At 41.7% G+C, this 7,366-nt stretch overlaps 1 pseudogene across 1 annotated transcript; it reads right to left on the reverse strand.

Moving 5' to 3' along the window:
* Nucleotides 1-1,731: 1,731 nt before the first annotated feature.
* Nucleotides 1,732-2,205, reverse strand: LOC309829313 (large ribosomal subunit protein uL24-like; annotated as a pseudogene). Its single transcript has one exon. The product of its transcript is annotated as a large ribosomal subunit protein uL24-like (transcript).
* Nucleotides 2,206-7,366: the final 5,161 nt, after the last annotated feature.

Here is a 7,366-nt window from a genome sequence, read left to right on the forward strand (position 1 = left end):
ACACTCCCTCCTTTATTCTCTCATTGTATTATGTACCTCTTGCTACTTAGTAGATATCAGAATGTATTTTATTTTATTTACTTATTTTTTAAATAAGCTTATTTATTTATTTATGGCTGCGTTGGGTCTTCATTCAGGTGAGCAGGGGCTACTGTTCGTTGTGGTGCATGGGCTTCTCATTGCGATGGCTTCTCTTGTTGTGGAGCACGGGCTCTAGGCATGCAGGCTCAGTAGTTGTGATGCATGGGCTTAGTTGCTCCGCAGCATGTGGGATCTTCCCGGACCAGGGCTGGAACCCGTGTCCCCTGCATTGGCAGGTGGATTCTTAACCACTGCACCACGAGGGAAGTCCCAGAATGTATTTTAAAGGTCAGTTTTCCCATCTCCCTCACTATACTTTATACTCCTTCAGGGCAAGAAGAATATTCTATCACACATAGGCACTTAGTAAAGCTTAGCTAGATGAGTTGGTCTGCCATTCTGCATGGTGGCATGGGTGGCAGTCATACACCCGCATGGACCCAAAGCGTGAGTTTGCCTTAGCCCCGTGTTTTTTTCCAGACCCGTAAACATCCACAAGCCCAACCTGACCCCAACACAAAGAGAGGAAAGAAGTCCTTTCATGATGAGGTCCCAGGATCCTCAGTTCTACCCTCAAAGAGTGCCCAAAGCAAAATACAGCTTTGGAAGTGACAGCTCCACCTTGCCCAGCCCACCCTCCTTCCTCTAAGCCACTCCGTCATCTGACTTTAGCCTGGGAACTTCTCAGTTCAGTCTCAGGCTATGCTAAAGAACGAACAAGAATTGTCTGTCTTTGAGAAATGTACATGACATTTGATAAATGGGGCGAGGGGGGATATTTTGTTATGTATGTAACTGGAAGAGAAAACACAAAATTGCTAATAATTGTCTTTGGGAGGTGATACCATGACAGATTTTTACTCTATTTCCTAGAATAGGTTGCATTGTCTAAATTGTCTACAAAGACCACATTTGACTTTTATGATTGAAAATAAAGATTCAATAAAATCCCCTCATAGCATCCTAGGTGGAGCCATAAAATTCAATTGTGTAAGATGCGTGGTCTTGGCCCTGTGAGGTTACTGAAACGACCAGGGCGAACCAGGTCAGCTAGCCCGGGGGTTTCGGGGGCCAGCCAGTGCCATCCAAACCTGTCCCTGCCCTGGCTGGGGTTTGGTACTTCCTACTGGTGCTGGACCACAGTGGCAATTCACAGCCCCTTCCTCTTGGCTAACTGACTTATAATATCAGCCCAATACTGGGGACACCAGGCGCCCTGGCGAAATGGAGTTCTCTGTCTCCCAATACACAGAGGAGAGGATGAGAGAGAGGTCAGAGGAGAGATGGGGAGACCTCCCTCCAGGAACGAAGTGGCTGCTTGGCTGCACGGAGCCCTGCTGGCTGACAGCCTCCAGAGATCAGCCTCTTCAGCAGCTGCCTCAGGATCAGCTTAGGAGCCGAGGTCATGCTCCTTTTCAGCAACCCCTAGCCAACAGCTAAGCATGGCAGGATACTAGGGCCTGGTGGGTTTTGCCCAATGTGGACCTGTTCTGATGGGCAATCTTGTTCCAGAGCTTCCCAGTGGGTCATCCAAGACTCTCTCAGATCATGGTCTCAGGCTTTTCCTACACAGTCCTGCTTCTTTCCCTCTTTTATCTTCTATCTTTTCCATTTTAACAGTTTTTAATGAAAGTTGTATGCAAGATTACTTCATTCCTGCATCTTCTCAATTGTTTCTTCCTTATATTTGCCCTTTTCCTTTCCTACTTGGCGAGATTTGGCTTTACGTTTGAGGATCTTTTTGCGGTCTTTATCCAGCTTTAGTCTGGTGATAACCACCTTGCTGGGGTGAATGCCCACGTGGACAGTCGTGCCATTAGCCTTCTTCCGCTGCACTCGTTCAGTGTAGATGACATATTTCTTCCTGTAAACCTGGACTACTTTGCCAATTTGCTGCCCTTTGTAGTGCCCTCCTACCACCTGAACTTCATCATCCTTTCAGACGGGCATGGATTGGACATTGTACTTCTGTCTCAGCTCTTTAGAAAGAGGGGAAGACATAATCTTCCTGCGAATGTGGGAAGGCGCGTTGAAATGCCTTTTCTGGTTCTTGCTTCGGTCAGAAGTCACAAAGGGATTGAACTTCATTTCGGCTGCTAGCGCTTCAGCGATGGTCGCAAAAGGGAAGAACCCCTCTTTTATCTTATACAGACACTGTCTCCGACAAGCCTCTTGCACTCCCAACTCCAGCTTAGTGGACCCTACTGACAGTTTTACACACACACACACACACACACACACACACACACGTGTAAGGACCCATGAGTCTGACTAACACCTGAGCCCTCCAGGCCGCACGGAAGGACCTGCTCATTTACCTAACACATGCTAAGTACCTACTCTGTGCAGGATCATTGTTCCTGCCCTCAACCAAGCCCTGTCTAATGAGGGACACAGAGAGAGAAATAAATCAGCAAAATACATTGTGATATCTTAGTGTAATACATGCATGCTTCTAATTGTTTAAGTACATGGAAACCTCTAATGAGTTCCCAATGTTCTCATCCTACTGTTTTCTTTGAGTGAACATTTCTCTTGCAATCTTGTTTATCATTTGGCTTTGCAATGTCTTTTGCTACTGACAAAACAGAGTTAAACTCGAATGCATATCCAATGGGGAAACTCTAATAAATTCTAAATTGGGGACTTGAATTAATGAATCCCTGAATAACAGAGTTGATTATACTGCCCTTTGTATTCCAGTTCCTGGTGTTTTATTGGTTTTGTCTCTGAAATGACTGATCAGCAGATCTAATAATGACAGTAATGACTGAAGTCCAAAAATAATAAGACTTAAGCCACAGTCACATTAAAGCCGGTAATAATAATAAGCCTCTACCCATACATTAAAGCCTTAGCTTGCTAATTGTACCTGTAACCTAAGCAAACAACTGCTGAGAGGAGAACCAAGAACATGACAGAGGAGCCAATATTCTGTGGCATCACAAGTTGGATTTTTTCTATTCTAAGAAACTCTAAAAGAATTTGTTGCCACCCTCCGGGAGTTCACAGAGAGTAAGAAGTTGGGTCACATATTAGTTTTCTAGATCACTTATAAAAGGCCCTGATAAACAACGAGGTCCTACTGTATAGCACAGGGAAATATATTCAGTGTCCTGTGATAAACCATAATGGAAAAGAATATGAAAAATAATGTATCTATATGTATAACTGAATCACTTTGCTGTACAGCAGAAATTAACACAACATTGTAAATCAACTATACTTCAATAAAAATTTTTTAAAAACTTTTAAAAAGGGCCTGAATCGTGTCTTTGACACAAAAGCATCCAAGTACACCAGTCTTCTGGCGATATATATATACACACACACACATATATAATATGTATATGTGTATATACATATATATATATATACACACACAGCTACATACATATATACACAGATACATATATACACAGATAGTTATATATGTGTATATATATATATACACAGATAACTATATATGTGTATATATATATACACAGATAACTATATGTGTGTGTATATATATATATATATATATATACACACACATATATATTTAATCTGGGTCCTTGTTCTCGGGGCTGTGTGGAAGTCCAGGACCTACCCAAGATTTCAGGGGGCTCCTCCTGAGAGGGTGGCTGCAAGTCTCCTTCCATGGCTCACTCAGCCAGCCTGCTACCAGCTTGATTCCTCTTGACCACACTGTACACTCTCAAGCATCCTGAGATTGCTCTCCTCTCTGCCTCTCTGCACCCCTGCACGCCAATAATATTCTTTCTCCCCTCATTCTCCATAGCGGTACTAACATGGGGCTATTACAAATTAAAAACTCTTACTGACTGTATAAGAATAATAAAAGCAGGTACAGGGTAGCCCAAACAGGAGTCAACTAAAGAACTCCTCCAAATCAATAATAAAAAGAAAACCCAGTTTTGAAAAATGGAGAAAACCCTTGATTTCAAAACAGACGTTTCAGAAGTTATATGAATCACTAGTACACACATAAAACGTTTTTTACCAGTGTTCGGGAAAATACCATGTAAATTTGTGTGAATACCTCGTTATTCATCAGAGAAATGCAAATTAAAACCGTGAGATACAATTTCTTACCCACTAGAATGGCTGCATTTTAAAGGAGTGACAAATGTCAAGTGTTAACAGCGACGTGGAGCTCCTAGAACTTGTGTACATTGCTAGTGGGGGATAAGATAGTACAACCACTTTGGTGAACTGTCTGACAGTTTATTGTAAAGAATATACCCACATTATGACCAGGAATTCCACTTCCAAGCATCTACCCAAGAGAAATGAAAATATATGTACACAAAAATCATATAGGAACGTTCATAGCACCTTTATTCATAATAATGAAACCCGGAAACAAACTAAGTGTTCTCCAACAGGAGATAAACAAATTGTGAATTTTTTGTATTTAAAAGCATACTAATAAGAAGAATAAGAATAATAAGAAGAAATTATTGATATCCATATTAACATTGATGAATCTCAAAAGTATATTGAGCAAGACACAAATGAGTACATACCATCTGATTCCATTTATAAATTTTGTGTGGAATTAAAAAACAGTCAAAACTAATTTATGGTGATAAAAATCAGAACATGTGTCACTTAGGGTGGGGGTGGGACAGACTGAGAGGAAAGGGACATTTCTGGGTAATGTAAAAGATCTCTATCTTAATTAGGGTAGTGGTTAGAAGAGGGTGAACAATGGTCAAAACTCATTGAACTGTACACCTAGTATGTGTGCAATGTGTTGTATGTAAACTATACTGTAAAAAAATCCTAATGCCTAGGCCACCCCCTAGTCCAATCAGATCGTTGTCTCTATGGGTAGAATGAAGGTACCAATACTTTTTTAAAGCTCCTCAGCAGGGGCCTCATCTTCCACAGCTAAAAACTCCGCCATGGGGTTTCCATTAAAAAAAGGAAAAAAGGGCTTCCCTGGTGGCGCAGTGGTTAAGAGTCCGCCTGCCGATGCAGGGGACACGGGTTCGTGTCCCGGTCCGGGAAGATCCCACATGCCGCCGAGCGGCTGGGCCCGTGAGCCATGGCCGCTGAGCCTGCGCGTCCGGAGCCTGTGCTCCGCAACGGGAGAGACCACAATAGTGAGAGGCCCGCGTACCGCAAAAAAAAAAAAAAAAAAAAAAAAAATTAAAAAAAGGAAACAAATTGAAAACTTTCTCTTTGTATCTTTTAAAGGAGCCAGCTCAAACCAGAGCCGAGTTAAAAAAATTAGTTTTGTCTCACTTCCTTCGTATTTTTTAATGGATCACCACTGACAATAAAAAAAAGGAAGGAAGGGAACCAACATTTATTGAGCACCTACCACGTATCATGCACCAGACCCTGAACTTTATACTCATCATCTAATCTTTGGAACAATCCTTTTGGTAATTATTATCTCCATTTTGGAAAATAAATCCTGAGAATTGAAAAAGACAGGTAATGTGCTCCAAATTTTAAAAAAATGCACAATGGAGAATAAGATCCAAATGTGTTTGACTTGCAAGGTTTCATGTTATGCTCACACAGATACTTTTTAGAAAGTCTGACACAGCAATTTGAAAAAACAACAAAAAAAGTCAGGCCTTGATTCTTAGTTGCTGTAAGGCATGAGCTTTTGAATTGTTTGTTTTGTGGAAATCATACCTTTAAGAGTTGAGATTGCTTCCACTACCACACCTAAGGAGGGTTGTGATTTGGCGAGCAGTATCTGGCTTTCATCACAGTGAGTCCTAGATTCCACACCTCAGCTGACCATTGTGGGGCAGACCATTTTCTCATAGAAACAGCATTATTATTGGAGGTTGTATTCCTGAGCAATATGCTCAGCACCAAATAAGTCAAAGGAAAAAGTAGTGATTAAAAGCAAATATATAGGGCTTCCCTGGTGGCGCAGTGGTTGAGAATCCGCCTGCCGATGCAGGGGACACGGGTTCGTGCCCCGGTCCGGGAAGATCCCACATGCCGCCGAGCGGCTGGGCCCATGAGCCATGGCCACTGGGCCTGCGCGTCTGGAGCCTGTGCTCCGCAACGGGAGAGGCCACAACAGTGAGAGGCCGGCGTACCGCAAAAAAAACCCCAAAAAACAAGGAACAAATATATACCTTCATAATTATTTTGAATACTCAAGCTGTACTTCCCAGCCTATGAAATGATCCCAATCTTTCCAAGGGTCTCCAGGGTACTCTTATAACTGTACATACAGCATATATAACACACAAGTCTAGGGTGGATTCACTCATAAAATGAATCCAAGATTAATAATCTAGCCATAACATATATTAATTAAACATTTCAATAATTATTTTGCTTGTATTTTTAGAATTTTAGAAGATCTTTATTTATATATTTATTTATTAGAAGGGAGCACTGGTCCATCTTTCTTAAAAAATATTTATTTATTTATTTATTTATTTATTTATCTATTTGGCTGCATTGGGTCTTAGTTGTAGCACGCAGGATCTTTGTTGTCGTGTGCGGGCTTCTCTAGTGTGGCATGTGGGCTTAGTTGCCCACGGCATGTGGGATCATAGTTCCCCGACCAAGGATTGAACCCACGTCCTCTTCACTGGAAGGCAGATTCTTAACCACTGGACCACCAGGAAGTCCCTAGAAGAGCTTTAAAAGTTGATTAACATGAAGCATAACTCTGCAACCTACCAGTTCAGTTACCAAACAGGTTGATCAGGGGAATGCTATAGAAAACCTGTCTGAATATCTTCAAGCTTTTGGAAATATCTTGGTGGGAGAATGGAGGGAGGAGATTAAAATGTGTACAAGATGAATGTCAAAAAGAATCATTGCAACAAACACTTACTGAGTGTTACACACTGTGTTAAATACTCTACCTATCTTATTCCGTTTAATCCTCACAACAACTTTGTAAAGACGGCACTGTTCTTAAGATGAAGAAATTGAGGTTCAAAGAAGTTAAATAACTTGTCTAAGGATGCACAGCCAGGAAATGACAAAATGAAGATAGAGGCCAAGCTGTTGACTATAAAACCCCTGCCTCCCCAGATAATAACTACTCACCTTCTTGAGCACATGCCCTGTGCCACATTGCAGGTGTTTCATCATTTAATCCTTACAGAAGTCCTATGAGCTGGGTACTATAATTATCATTTAACAGTAGAGGAAAAGGAAGCACAGATAAGTCAGTGTGTAACTGACTGAGCAGCCCTTCCTAAAGAGTGCTAACTGTTGAACACAAGCAACTAGAGGAAAGGCCTCCAATGGCATGCCACAGTGAGCTGTCCCTGCCCTGAGCTTT

Source organism: Grampus griseus, assembly GCF_964374135.1.
Source record: "Grampus griseus genome assembly, chromosome: 1".
NCBI classification, from domain to species: Eukaryota; Metazoa; Chordata; class Mammalia; order Artiodactyla; family Delphinidae; genus Grampus; species Grampus griseus.